This window comes from Nomascus leucogenys, chromosome 10 (genome assembly GCF_006542625.1).
Source record: "Nomascus leucogenys isolate Asia chromosome 10, Asia_NLE_v1, whole genome shotgun sequence".
Taxonomy (NCBI): domain Eukaryota; kingdom Metazoa; phylum Chordata; class Mammalia; order Primates; family Hylobatidae; genus Nomascus; species Nomascus leucogenys.
The window spans coordinates 67,163,785-67,178,547 of NC_044390.1; the positions used below are offsets into that span (position 1 = coordinate 67,163,785).

Consider the following 14,763-nt stretch of genomic DNA (forward strand, 5'->3'; position numbering starts at 1 on the left):
CTTTTGCTTTCACAAAGCTTAAGGGAGAATCAGCTATGACAGAGAAATTCCTTTTCCTTTATCTTTCCCTCCTTCCCATGCCCCTACCCTCACAGGCACAATGGAGTGAAAATTCCCTTGTCAATTTTTCCAAAATAATTGCTTCGGGAAACCATCTAAGCAACTGTTGGATCTGTCACAACTTCATCACCAGGTCCGCATCTTACCAATATATTTTGGTAAGAAATTTTTCTTTAAACCTAACATTTGGTTCAGGAATCCCCGAAGGCCAACATAAATCTGTTCCGCTCCAGGTTTCGCTTGCTAACTCAGCGCACCAAGTCCCCTGTCTGGATCTCACTCCACCTTTCAATCAAAGCTCTAAAACTTCTTTCTATTTCTACAACTGCTCTTCTCTAAACCAAACCTGTTGTCCATGCCCTGAAGGACACTGTGACAGGAAGAACACCTCTGAGGAGGGATTCCCCAGTCCCACCATCCATCCCATGAGCTTTTCCCCAGCAGGCTGCCACCCTAACTTGACTCACTGGTGTCCAGCTAGCCATAAACAAATGAACGATTATCGAGACAAGTCACCCCAAAACCGCTGTGCAGCTTGGGAAGGACAAGAGCTAATCACATGGAGGGTTCTATATTCGCTTCCCAAGGCACACACTGTCCCCACATGGCCAAAAACTACTGTTCCCCTGGGAGGGCCTCTATCCCCTACATGCAATCAATCTATTCCAGCAGTGTGGAAATCACAGTTACACAAGTGGTTCGACAGCCACATCCCCCGGTGGGCCTGTACCCCTCCTGGCTATGTATTTTTATGTGGACCACAAAAAAATAAACTGCCCTTTGACGGAAGTCCTAAGATAACCTATTCAACCCCCCCTGTGGCAAACCTCTATACTTGCATTAACAACATCCAACATACAGGGGAATGTGCTGTGGGACTTTTGGGACCACGGGGGATAGGTGTGACCATTTATAACACCACCCAACCCAGACAGAAAAGAGCTCTGGGTCTAATACTGGCAGGGATGGGAGCAGCCGTAGGAATGCTCGCCCCATGGGGAGGGTTCACTTATCATGATGTCACCCTCAGAAACCTCTCCAGACAAATAGAAAACATAGCCAAGAGTACGAGAGATAGCATCTCTAAACTCAAGGCCTCCATAGATTCTCTAGCAAACGTAGTCATGGACAACAGATTGGCCTTAGATTACCTCTTAGCAGAGCAGGGCGGAGTCTGTGCAGTGATCAATAAATCCTGTTGCGTTTACGTCAATAACAGTGGGGCGATAGAGGAGGATATAAAAAAGATCTATGACGAGGCTACGTGGCTCCATGACTTTGGAAAAGGAGGTGCTTCAGCAAGGGCCATTTGGGAGGCTGTGAAGTCTGCCCTCCCCTCCCTCAACTGGTTTGTCCCTTTACTGGGACCGGCAACAGTTATACTCTTACTTTTCCTCTTTGGCCCTTGTTTCTTTAATTTACTGGTTAAGTGTGTCTCTTCTAGGATAAAGCAATTTCACATGAAGTCCCCCAAAACGGAAAGACATCAGCTATCTGTCATCGGAGGCCCCAGCACCTATAAGCACATCTCCCCTTTGGATGCCAGTGGGCGAAGATTCCGGGAAGCTATAGAGGAATTTCCTCTCTGAGACAGAGCAAGAGAGGGAGACCCTGATGACTTCTTCGCCCCATGTCAGCAGGAAGTAGTTACAGAAGACTCACGACGTCCTTACACCCAAAGCTTTTCAGGGTCCCCATCTCTTGAGGAGGGAAATATTAGGGTAGGCAGGTAGGCAGGCATGAGCAGGCAGGAGAGCCCTTGGGAAAGGAACCTTTAGAAACGCAGCCCACTGATAGCTTCCTTGGTGATGCTGCCCACAGACAGTCAGCACTTCTCTAATAACCCATCCTAGAACAGCCTTTTGCTTTGTTTTTTTTTTTTTTTTTTTTTTTTGGAGACAAGTTCTTGCTCTGTCTCCCAGGCTGCAGTGCAATGGTGCGATCTCAGCTCACTGCAACCTCCACCTCCCAGGTTCAATTGATTCTCCTGTTCCAGCCTCCTGGGTAGCTGGGACTACAGGCATGGGCCGCCATGCCCGGCTAATTTTGTATTTTTAGTAGAGATGGGGTTTCACAATGTTGGTCAGGCTAATCTCAAACTCCTGACCTCAGGTGATCCGCCCGCCTCGGCCTCCTAAAGTGCTGGGATTATAGACGTGAGCCACTGCACCTGGCTACTCTGAATGGCACGTTCATGAATAATCATGTAGGGTTCTCATGAGAACATCTGCCCAGCCATTAGTAGGAGTAGATGCATCCTTTTGATCAGCCCACCCTGTTCTGTCTTTCTGGGTGTGCTGTTTTGATGACTTTAAAAGCTCCCGTAAAAACTCAGGCACTAGCAGCTGGCTCATTCTTCTGATGTCCTCTCTTTTTAAATAAAGGTTACTTAACCCTTTAACTCTTTCTGTGTCTCCTGACTGAATTCCTTCCTTGAGGAAGACCAAGAACTGAAGGATTCCCCACCCCTCATGGTAACCAAAGGTCTATGAAGGATTTAGTGCATCTAAAATAGTAAATACAGGCTGGGCGCGATGGCTCACACCTGTAATCCCAGCACCTTGGGAGGCTGAGGCAGGCGGATCACCTGAGGTCGGGAGTTTGAGACCAGCCTGGCCAAAATAGTGAAACCCCGTCTCTATTAAAAATACATATATTAGCCAAACATGGTGGCGGGCACCTGTAATCTCAGCTACTCGAGGGGGTGAGGCAGTAGAATCGCTTGAACCCGGGAGGCGGAGGTTGCAGTGAGCTGAGGTTGCACCACTGTACTCCAGCCTGGGTGACAGAGCAAGACTCCATCTCAAATAAATAAATAAATAGATAAATAAACTAGTAAATACAAACTGCACTCAACTGTCCAAGGAATACTCTTTATTTATTAAACGTTGGGAAAATATAATTAAAGGCAAAAAAAATTTTCTCCTCACCCAGAAATCCTCTCCACAAAGGAAAACAATAAATTGATAATCCCAGCCCAGTTAGTGGCTGGTGAATGCCTCTACCTTAATCAATATACGTTTTGAAGCAGTCAGCATCTATTTTCTCATGAGAGATAACTCCAGAGAACCTGGTCTTTGCTTTGCCTGGTAGGTGAGGAATACCTTAATCTTATCAGAAATATACAAATTGGTCGGGTGCGCTAGCTCACGCCTGTAATCCCAGCACTTTGGGAGGCCGAGGCGGGTGGATCACGAGGTCAGGAGATCGGGACCATCCTGGCTAACATGGTGAAACCCCATCTCTACTAAAAATGCAAAAATTAGCCGGGCGTGGTGGCGAGTGCCTGTAGTCCCAGCTACTCAGGAGGCTGAGGCAGGAGAATGGCATGAACCCGGGAGGCAGAGCTTGCAGTGAGCCGAGATTGCGCCACTGCACTCCAGCCTGGGCGACAGAGCAAGACTCTGTCTCAAAAAAAAAAAAAAAAAAAGAAAAAAAAAGAAATATATAAATTATCTGGTTTTGCACAATATTTACTAAATTTCTCTACTCACCCACTGTGAAGACAGCACAATTTGAAATGCACACCACTCCCTTGTAATGGAACACAGACTCAGCTTCTGCTCCGTAACAATTAATAGTAATAGCAATACTAAATGAAATATTAAGTAGTTTCATGTAAGTATGTATACAATTGATAGTTCGTTATTATTTTCAGTTTTGCAATTGGTACAAATTCCATAGAATAATTTTTTTTCTTTCTTTCTTTTTTTTTTGAGACTGAGTTTCGCTCTTGTTGCCCAGGCTGGAGTGCAATGGCGTGATCTCAGCTCACCACAACCTCCGCCTCCCAGGTTCAAGCAATTCTCCTTCCTCAGCCTCCTGAGTAGCTGGGATTACAGGCATGCACCACCACCCCCACTAATTTTTTTGTATTTTTAGTAGAGACGAAGTTTCTCCATGTTGGTCAGGCTGGTCTTGAACTCCCGACCTCAAGTGAACCGCCTGCCTCAGCCTCCCAAAGTGCTGGGATTACAGGTGTGAGCCACCGCGCCCAGGCTTTTTCTTCTTTCTGAGATGGAGTATGGCTCTGTCACCGAAGCTAGAGTGCAGTGGCACAATCGTGGCTCACGGTAACCTTCAGTTCCCAGGTTCCAGCTATTCTCATGCGTCAGCCTCCCAAATAGCTGAGATTATAGGTGCCTGCTACCATACCAAGCTAATTTTTGTATGTTTTGTAGAGATGAGGTTTCACCGTATTAGCTAGGCTGGTCTCAAACTCCTGACCTCGTGATCCGCCCGCCTCGGCCTCCCAAAGTCCTGGGATTACAGGCGTGAGCCACCTCGCCTGGCCTCTATCTTAATTTCTTCTGTGTTCATGAGCTTGTGGCAGACTGTCCTACCTAGGAATCGTGCCTTAGGAATTAGAGTTCGAATTGAAAGAAGCCACCTTAATGGTGTTTGGTTGTTGTTCATTCTCCTCCAGCTGGCAGGAGATAAGGACAGAGTCCCCGAAGCTGCTAGAGAGCTTAAGGTGAATATAAAATATTAAAACTTCATTTACTTGAAAAGCCAGCAGCCAAGAAGCTGCTCAAGATTAATGCCAATGATGTCTTGCTTCCTGGCATTAGGAACATTCTTTTCCCCTAACCCTGACTCTTTCCTCCCTCTCTATCCCAATCTCAGTCACCTTAAGGAAATGTTGAGTATTCTGAACATTTTGGGGGAAAAGAGAGATTCAAACTTTTGTAGCTCTGTTGGTAAGAGGTCTCACAACCACCATCAGAGGAGAAATGTTAGGTGCAGGAGTGTCTCAAACCACCAAGACCTGTGGGGCCAAGCATATATGGGGCCCAAAGGAAGAAGCCACTGAGCCTCAGGACCCTCCAGATGCTGGGAGGTACATGGAACAACAAGCAGTATTATGCTTGTATCAAGCACTCAAGGACAAAATAACGCCACCTAGCTGTCCCAGCCTTCCCTGACATGATTTTCACCTATGGCTCTGGGTTTCTTTGGGGACCTTCAACATAAATCTAATTCCTCCTTCTCCTTCATAAACTCAAAATAAGAATAGGTTTGCTAACAGTCTTTTTTTTTTTTTTTTTTTTGAGACGGAGTGTTGCTCTTATTGCCAAGGCTGGAGGGCAGTGGCGCGATCTCAGCTCACTGCAATCTTCACCTCCTGGGTTCAAGTGATTCTCCTGCTTAGCCTCCCAAGTAGCTGGACTGCAGGTGCCCACCACCATGCCCAGCTAACTTTTTGTATTTTTAGTAGAGACGGGATTTCACCATGTTGGCCAGGCTGGTCTTGAACTTCTGACCTTAGGTGATCCGCCCACCTCAGCCTCCCAAAGTGTTGGGATTACAGGCTTGAGCCACCACCCCCAGCCTGCTAGCAGTCTTTTTTAAAAGACTGGTGCCACTCCTGTTTACAAGACGATAAGAAGGCACCAAGACCTGCACCCACCAGAACCCCACCCCAGAACCGACCTCCAGTGCAACCATGCACACAGTCTCCAGAAGGTGCCCCCACCCCTGACACAGCGGCATTGTCTCTGCCACTGTGGTGAATGCCCGCAGGGAGGCAGGGAACACAGCACTCACTAACACTTTGCTGCCGCTGCTGCACTTCAGCTCCTGCAGCACAGATTACAAACCTTGAGAAGCCAGGGAACAAAGTCAATGTGCAATACAAGTTTCTGAAATTTAGAGCATGCACTCCAGGAGTTGGGAGCTGAGCACTGGTGCCCCTAAAATCTTCCAGAAACAAAGCCGGTTGGCTAAATCCACCTTATACCACAATCAAATGCTCAAGGTCATCAAATAGAATAAAAGGCCGGGCACAGTGGCTCATGCCCGTAATCCCACTTTGGGAGTCCGAGGTGGGCAGATCACTTGAGGTCAGGAGTTCAAGACCAGCCTGGCCAACATGGTGAAACCCTGTCTCTACTAAAAATACAAAAATTAGCTAGGCGTGTGGGTGGCACACACGCCTTGCTAATATATATATTGGCATATATATATATATAGGCATATATATATTGGCATATATATATTGGCATATATATATTGGCATATATATATATTGGCATATATATATTGGCATATATATATATTGGCATATATATATATTGGCATATATATATATTGGCATATATATATAGGCAAATATATATATTGGCATATATATATAGGCATATATATATATAGGCATATATATATATATATATATATATGCCAATAAAGCCTACTTGATCATGTTGGGTAAGCTTTTTGATGTGCTGCTGGATTCAGTTTGCTAGTATTTGGTCGAGGATTTTTGTATCAATATTCATCAAGGATATTATCCCTGAGATGCAAGGTTGGTTCAACATACGCAAATCAATAAATGCGATTCATCACATGAACAGAACTAAGGACAAAACCCACATGATTATCTCAATAGCTGCAGAAAAAACTTTTCAGGTCGGGTGCAGTGGCTCACGCCTGTAATCCAAGCACTTTGGGAGGCCGAGGCAGATCACCTGAGGTTGGGAGTTCGAGACCAGCCTGACCAACATGGAGAAACCGCATCTCTACTAAAAAAATACAAAATTAGCCAAGCATGGTGGCGCATGCCTGTAATCCCAGCTATTCAGGAGGCTGAGACAGGAGAATTGTTTGAATCCAGGAGGCGGAGGTTGCAGTGAGCCGAGATCACTCCATTACGCTCCAGTCTGGGCAACAAGAGTGAAACTCTGTCTCAAAAAAAAGAAAAAACTATTGATAAAATTTAACATCACTTCATGTTAAAAACCCTCAATAAACTAGGTATTGAAGAATACCTCAATTTATTTATTATTTATTTATTTTTACTTTTTTTTTTTGAGACAGAGTCTCACTCTGTTGCTCAGACTGGCAGGCAGTGGCACGATCTTGGCTCACTACAACCCTCACCTCCTGGGCTCAGGTGATCCTTGCACCTCAGCATCCTGAGTAGCTGGGATTATAAGCATACGCCACCATGCCCAGCTAATTTTTGTATTTTTAGTATATAAGGGGTTTTGCTGTGTTGGCCAGGCTGGTCTTAAGCTCCTGGCCTCAAGGGATCCACCTGCCTCCACTTCCCAAAGTGTTGGGATTACAGGTGTTAGCCACCACACCTGGTGACTGTTAATTTTTAAATGTTTTTGTAGAGATGGGGTCTCCCTATGTTGCCCAGGCTGGTCTTGAATTCCTGGGCTCAAGCCATCCTCTTGCCTTGGCCTACCAAAGTCCTAAGATTATAGGCATGAGCTGGCCTTGAATTCCAGGGCTCAAGCAATCCTCCTGTCTTGGCCTACCAAAGTGCTAGGATTATAGGCATGAGCCATCATGACCAGCCCGGAACACTTAATGGAAGCCCAGTAGGAAAATGTGACACCTATTCACCAGCGGCTCTATCCTGGCATGATGTGTCATCGCTGCAAAGAAATCCCCAAATATTGATTTCTCCTGGGGGAAGGAGAGTATGAGAACATCCATCAACCATTCTGATTTTTCAAGGGACTGGTAAAGGAACAAGTTTCTATCTTGGTGGAATATAAGCACTGAAAGTAACAGCATCAGGTCAGGGAGCCACTGAGAATAAAGGCAATCAGCCTTAGTGTGGTGGCTCATGCCTGTAATCCTAGCACTTTGGGAGGCCAAGGTGGGCAGATCACTTAAGCCTGGGAGTTCAAGACCAGCATAACATAGTAAGACCCCCATCTCCGCAAAAAAAAAAAAAGCTGGTCATGGTGGCTCATGTCTGTGGTCCCAGCTACTTGGAAGGCTAAAGTGGGAGGGTTGCCTTAGCTCAGGAGGTAGAGGCTGAAGTGAACCATGACTGCATCACTGCACTCCAGCCTGTGTGACAGAGCGAGACTGTCTCAAAAAAAAAAAAGAATAAATACAATCAACATAATTCAATATCTGTGGTAACATCGGCAAGATACTAGGTGCAGATCCAGCCCACAATTTACTATAGCATCACAGAGGCTGCAGAGTATCAGGTAGACAACAGGGGTCCTCCCAGATACAAACTGGCAAAATCTCTTCAGTGAGATTACAGGCAAAAGCCTAGAGAGGATGTATCCTCAGAAAAGAGAGAGAGGCCTCCGGAATCTCTAGTCAGGCTGAATAAAGTGTGTCCTCCATGAACAAAGACAGACGCCAAAAACTGAGCGAAGTGGATCATTTGTGAGATGCTGAAATTGAAATCCCAACAGAAGATTAACCAGATACACATAGAGAAAAGGAAACATGACCCATACAAAAGAACAAGTTAAGTTACCACAAACTGACATTAAAGAAACAAAGAGATATTAATTACTAAACAAAGAACTCAAAATAAGAGTCATAAGATACTCAATGAATCAAGAGAACACACATAGACAACCACAGGAAGTCAGGAAAACAAGGTATAAACAAAATGAGATGGTTAACAACGAGAAACCATGAAGAAGAAACACCAAGAGATTCTAGCATCTGCGCTCAGTGGCTCACACCTGTAATCCCAGCACTTTGGGAGGCCAAGGCAGAAGGATCCCTTGAGGCCAGGAGTTCAAGACTTGTCTGGGAAACATGGTGAAACTCTGTCTCTACCAAAAAAATACAGTTAGCTGGGCGTGGTGGCACACGCCTGTGGTCCTAGCTAGTAGGGAGGCTGACTTGGGAGGATCACTGGAGCCTGGGAGGTGGAGGTTGCTGTGAGCCAGGATCACACTACTGCACTCCAACCTGGGTGACAGTAAGATCCTGTCTCAAAAAAAAAAAAAAAAAAAAAAAAAAAAATTATAGAGCTGAAAAACATAATAACTGAATTGAAAACCATATGAGAGATACTAAAAAACTGTCTTGATCAGGTAGAAGAAACAAACAGTTAAAAAAAAACAAGAAGAAAAAATAAACCCATCCTAAGGAAATTAAAGTAATCCATCACGTATATTACCTACATGTCACAGTACAAAAGAGGATAACAGACTACTAGGATAAAATATATGCCAATACAGGGCAACTGCAATCCCAGCTACTCAGGAGGCTGAGCCAGGAGAATCACTTAAACTTGGAAGGCGGAGGTTGTAGTGAGCTGAGATTGCGCCATTGGACTCCAGCTGGGGCAACAAGAGTGAGATTCCGTTTCAAAAAAAAAACAACAACAACAACAACAAAAAATATATATATATATACACATACACATATGCCAATAAAGTAAGATAATGCAGAATGAATACATCTCTAGAAATATATAACTTACTGCCAGGCGCAGTGGCTCATGCCTGTAATCCCAGTACTTTGGGAGGCTGAGGCGGGTGGATCACGAGATCAAGAGTTCAAGACCAGCCTGACAAACATGGTGAAACCCTGTCTCTACTAAAAATACAAAAATTAGACAGGGATGGTGGTGCATGCCTGTAATCCCAGCGACTCAGGAGGCTGAGGTAAGAGAATTGCTTGAACCCGGAAGGCAGAGGTTGTAGTGAGCTGAGATCATGCCATTGCATTCCAGCCTGGGCGACAGAGCGGTACTTTGTCTCAAAAAAAGAAAAGAAAAAGAAAAAGAAAAAAAAAAGAAAAAGAAATATATAACTTACCATGACTGAATCAAAAATAAATTTAAAAAATCTGTACATGCCTATAAATAATAACAGTAAAGTAGTAATCAAAATGTCCCAACAAAAGAGACCAAGTATAGACACATAATTTGTAATCACTGCATAATTCTACTGAACATTTAATAAAAAATTAACACTGAGAACAGTGGTCCTCCACTGAGATGAGCAGGAGGAAGGAAAGCTGAACAGAAACGTCTTAGTGCCTAAGCTGTATGTTTGGGGTTTTACTATAAAACAAATATATTAATCATGTGATGTTTAAATAAGTAGAATATTTAATAATTACTGGGTTAAAAAATGGTTCCATCGTCTCCAATGGCAAAGAAGTTCTGATCCTCTGAGTACAATGATAACCATTTTCACCCAAAACACATTTCACAGGCATTCCTCCAGGAATACACAGACTGTGGTCTGTGTTTTGGACTATCTGCAAATAGTTTAACATTTGCCGTTTGACATTTACATTGACTTCATATCTTAAAAGGGGTAATAAGATGAAAGCATCTTATCACTGATGTCTGTGTCTCAGCTTTCCGTTCCATTCCCAGTCATTAAGAATTTGGAGTCAGAAGGCTGGGCGCGGTGGCTCACGCCTGTAATCCCAGCACTTTCGGAGCCCGAGGCAGGCAGATCACGAGGTCAAGAGATCAAGACCATCCTGGCTAACACGGTGAAACCCCGTCTCTACTAAAAATACAAAAAAATTAGCCGGGCATAGTAGCGGACGCCTGTAGTCCCAGCTACTCGGGAGGCTGAGGCAGGAGAATGGTGTGAACCTGGGAGGCGGAGCTTGCAGTGAGCCGAGATTGCGCCACTGCACTCCAGCCCGGGTGACAGAGCAAGATTCCGTCTCAAAAAAAAAAAAAAAAAAAAAAGAATTTGGAATCAGAAACACAGTGACTCACTTGTAGAGTTTCAAATATAATATAAACAAGGCAGGAAAGCTTTCCCCTTAGTGTTCTAATTTTAAAGCATTTAGCAGGAACTTGTGCACAGTAATATTTGACTTTATGGGCAGTTTCTTGAATCCTGTTCTACAAAGAGGTGGCATGCATCCAGATGTGGCCCCTAAACAATCCCTGATGCCCAGCATGCAACCTACACAGATACACGACAAGAAAACAAAACTATAGACCAATATCCCTGAAAATATTGGTGAAAAAGTCCTCAACATAATATTAGGGGGCCCACACCCCATCTCCAATCCAGGCCCCAGTGGAGCTTCTTCCCAAGTTCATGTCACTAGGTCACGGGCAATGGAATGTAAGTGAGACAAGAGGGACTGAGGGACGGCATGGGTGAGTGAGCAAACATGTCAGGCAGGATGCTTCAGACTCAAAGACTTGCAACTCCAAAGAATGACATTTTGTTATTATAAGTAACTCCTCAGGTATGAGCAGGGCAGGGCAGGGCAGGAGAGGACTCCCCCTCCCCATACACACACATCAGGAATGTCAGGCAACTATCGGGTGATGTCAGGTGGTTGTTAAACATCTAAAATAATAGTCACAGCTGGCACCAGGGAAAGGCAGGCTCCTCATACATAGAAAACACCTGAAATTGGTGATCTGCCGTTTCCCATGAGATCTCAGGAGTCGGGCGAGTGGACTCCAGCACGCGCATGAGGACACCCACCACAAGGGAAGAATCAGGAAGCAAGACCCCGGAAGTATGACAACGTATAAAACCCCAAGTCAAAAAGTCAAACTGCACACTTGCCTTTCAAGTCGCCCATTTGGCCCTCTTCCAGGTGTACTTTCCTTCGTTTCATTTCTGCTCTAAAGTTTTTTTTTTTTTTTTTTTTTTTTTGAGACAAGGCCTTGCTCTGTTACTCAGGCTGGAGTGCAATGATATTATCTTGGCTCACTGCCAACCTTCACATCCTGGGCTCAAAATATTCTCCTGCCTCAGCCTCCCAAGTAGCTGGGACTACAGCCACTCACCACCACACCTGGCTAATTTTTATCTTTTTTGTAGAAATGGGGTGTTGCCACGTTGCCCAGGCTGGTTTTGAACTGCTGGACTCAAGTGATATGCCCACCTCAGCCTACCAAAGCATTGAGATTACAGGTGTGAGCCACTGTGCCTGGCCATTTCTGCTCTAAAACTTTTTATTTATTCATTCATTCATTCATTCATTCATTTATTTATTTATTTTTGAGATGGAGTTTCACTCTTGTTGCCCAGGCTAGAGTGAAATGGTGTGATCTCGGCTCACTGCAACCTCCGCCTCCCAGGTTCAAGCGATTCTCCTGCCTCAGCCTCAGGTCAGGCTGATCTCGAACTCGAGACCTCAAGTGATCTGCCCCCTCAGATCAGGCTGGTCTCAGACTCTTGACCTCACATGATCTGCCGCCTTAGCCTCCCAAAGTGCTAGGATTATAGGTGTGAGCCACCGCGCCCGGCCCTGCTCTAAAACTTTTTAATAAATTTTTGCTTTCACTCCTGCTCTAAAACTTGCCTCAGTCTCTCCTTCTGCCCTATGCCCCTCAGTTGAATTTTTTCTTCTGAGGAGGCAAGAATTGAGGTTGGTGCAGACCTGTATGGATAGGGATTCACCGCCTGTAACAATTTCAGAAATAAGAGAAATAAAAATCAACCTATATTATTACTTTACCTGAGTAAGAGCCATCCCTGTTTCCTTTTCTTTCTCTTCTTCCTCTTCTAAGCATCTTCCTTGGGTAACATGAAAAAGCCTTTAGAAGTCAATCCTGAATGTCTAAGATATGCCGTCTAATGACTGGAATCAACACCCTCATTTTTGTGCCTCAAACACCCATTCAGGGAAGCCCTCACCGTGGAAAGCCAGTTCTCTGGGAGTCATTGCACCAGATGGGACACAAGGATGACAGGCTCCTACAGGAAGACCAACAGGTGAGTTTTGGGCCCATTTCTTCAGAACCTGCTCCCCTCCCAGAGAAGCCCACACACACACTGCAGCCGCGGGGAGCTGGGCTGGACTGAGCTTCTCTTCAGGGCACAGACCCAGCCCTGACCAAACCCCATGCAGAGCACAGACCCCCTCACCCATCTGTGGATCACAGGCTGATTTCGGCCCTTAGAAACGAAGGGCGGAGACTGGGTGCTCACTGCTGGACACCCATGGAATCACCTTTAAATATTATTAAGGACAGGTCCCAATGTATTTGAATGAAAACTTCAGGTAAGGGGGCACCAGAGGTGTCCCTGCAAAATGCCCCAGATGCCTGCTGGACTCCCAGAAGAGAGTTGAAGAGACAACTGGACACAGGATTCCAGTGTTCAGGGGAGAGGTCTGCAGGGAACATGGAGCCGTTTTAAAGCCATGAGATGAGATGATAAGGGCAGCGGGTGTGGGCAGAGATCAGAAGTCCAAGGGGTAAGCTGAGGGTCACTCCACATTCAGAAAACAGAGCTCAAGACATACTAGAAAAGTGTAAAGTGATCAGGGAGGCAAGAAGAAAACAGAGAAATATATTTTTATTTATTTTCTTAATTAAAAATATTTTTGAGATGGAGTCTTGCTCTCTCACCCAGGCTGGAGTGCAGTGGCGCGATCTCCGATGACTGCAACCTCCGTCTCTCAGGATCAAGCGATTTTCCTGCCTCACCCTCCGAGTAGCTGAGATTACAAGCGTGCAGCACCACACCCGGCTAATTTTTAGTAGAGACGGGGCTTTCACCATGTTGGGCAGGCTGGTCTCGAACTCCTGACCTCAACTGATCCACCCGTCTCGGCCTCCCAAAGTGCTGGGATTACAGGTGTGAGCCACCGCGCCCGGCTCCTTCTTTCACTCTTCCCGTCTCTGCGAATCCCGACCCGTCCTCTACTTTGCCTTGTGTTTATGGGTTTCCCTCATTCTTTCCTGTTTTTCTACTTTTCTCTCAGCCCCCCTCTCTGTCTCCTGATCCCCTTGGCCCACATATTCACAGGAGGGTTTGGAGTAAGACGCCTGCACCCCGGAGGAGCACATTTTCCAGAGGGTGGAGCTGGGCAGGCAAGAACACCAGGTGTCACAGGACAGGTCCCGGGCACCTTCCCAACGCGAGCGCAGGGGAAGCGGTGACTGCGAAGGGGAGGCCTGGGGAGCAGCAGGGCCCGGCACGAGGAGGAGGGAGGTCGGGGGCGACGACGCCTTAGGATGGGATGGGGTCTGCAGGATCCCAGGACCAGGCAGAGGACGCGGCCTCCCCGGGACTGAGGCTGCGGCGCTGCGCTCCAGAGCCGACGACGGAGAGGCTGGGAGGCGCTCAGGACGGGAATCCACCTCGCGCGTGAGGACTTTAAAAAGCGCGGGGCGGGAGGAGGGGTCAGGAAATGGTTTTATGCGGGAAGAAGACGCGAAAGGCAGGGGACAGGGACTGGTCTCAGAGCGAGTTTTACCCACATGGCGAGGTCTGTATTTACCTGGGGTGAAGGGCGCGATGCGGGGATTTTAAGGTCAGCAGAGCGGGTGTGGAAAAGGCGGACGGCGAATCGAAGGCTTAATCTACACGTAGGCACACTCTTGCTCGGCGGCGTCACCTTCACGCACCGCGATCCGCTTCCGGGACTCCAGGAAACTGCACGTGCGCGCAGAGCCGGGGTAGCCTGGGGCGGAGCCCGGGGAGAGACGGGGTCTGCAGAGGGACCGCCGGGGCGGGGCCTGTGCAGTTTTAAGGTAAAAAGCATAGAGTTGTGTGGGCCCCTTATGATGGAAAGCAAAATGTTTTCATCCCACCAAGATGAAAACGGTTTATCTCAAAACTATTTTTGCCAGCGGGTTGGACCCGATCCTGCTAGGGAGTCTCCTGCAGCTCAGCGGTCTGGGAAGTGGGAATTCGGTGGGTGGCGGGGGGTGGGGGGGTCCAGGAGGAGCAGTGAGTGATTGGATCCAGGAAAGTTCCTGCAATTCAAATTAATTCGAGTAACTTACTTTAAAATCCCTGAAATTATCTGTGAAGGGGATGCAAACTAGACTGTGAAATGCAAAACTCTGCCCGGAACTAATGTGATACGTAATGCTATTGCCCAAAGGATCCTCCTTTCCATTTCTATCCCACACCTGTCCCAGTGGAAGAGTCAAGTCTGTGCTTCCAGAGACTTTTCTAGGACAACACCTGGACCGTGGGCTGTGGACCGTGGAAGGCTAAAACCCGCAGTAAGCTAGATCACCAACTGCTGCTT

The 14,763-nt window shown here is 46.4% G+C and overlaps 1 protein-coding gene across 1 annotated transcript in view; it reads right to left on the minus strand.

Annotated features, from left to right (window-relative positions):
• Positions 1 to 14,108, minus strand: part of LOC100601622 (putative protein ZNF321) — a 144,796-nt gene extending 130,688 nt beyond the window's left edge. The window contains exon 1 of the mRNA XM_030821259.1: positions 14,005 to 14,108. The gene's annotated coding sequence lies outside the window, so the exon portion shown is untranslated. The remainder of the gene's footprint in view (positions 1 to 14,004) is intronic.
• Between the last annotated feature and the right edge of the window lie 655 nt (positions 14,109 to 14,763).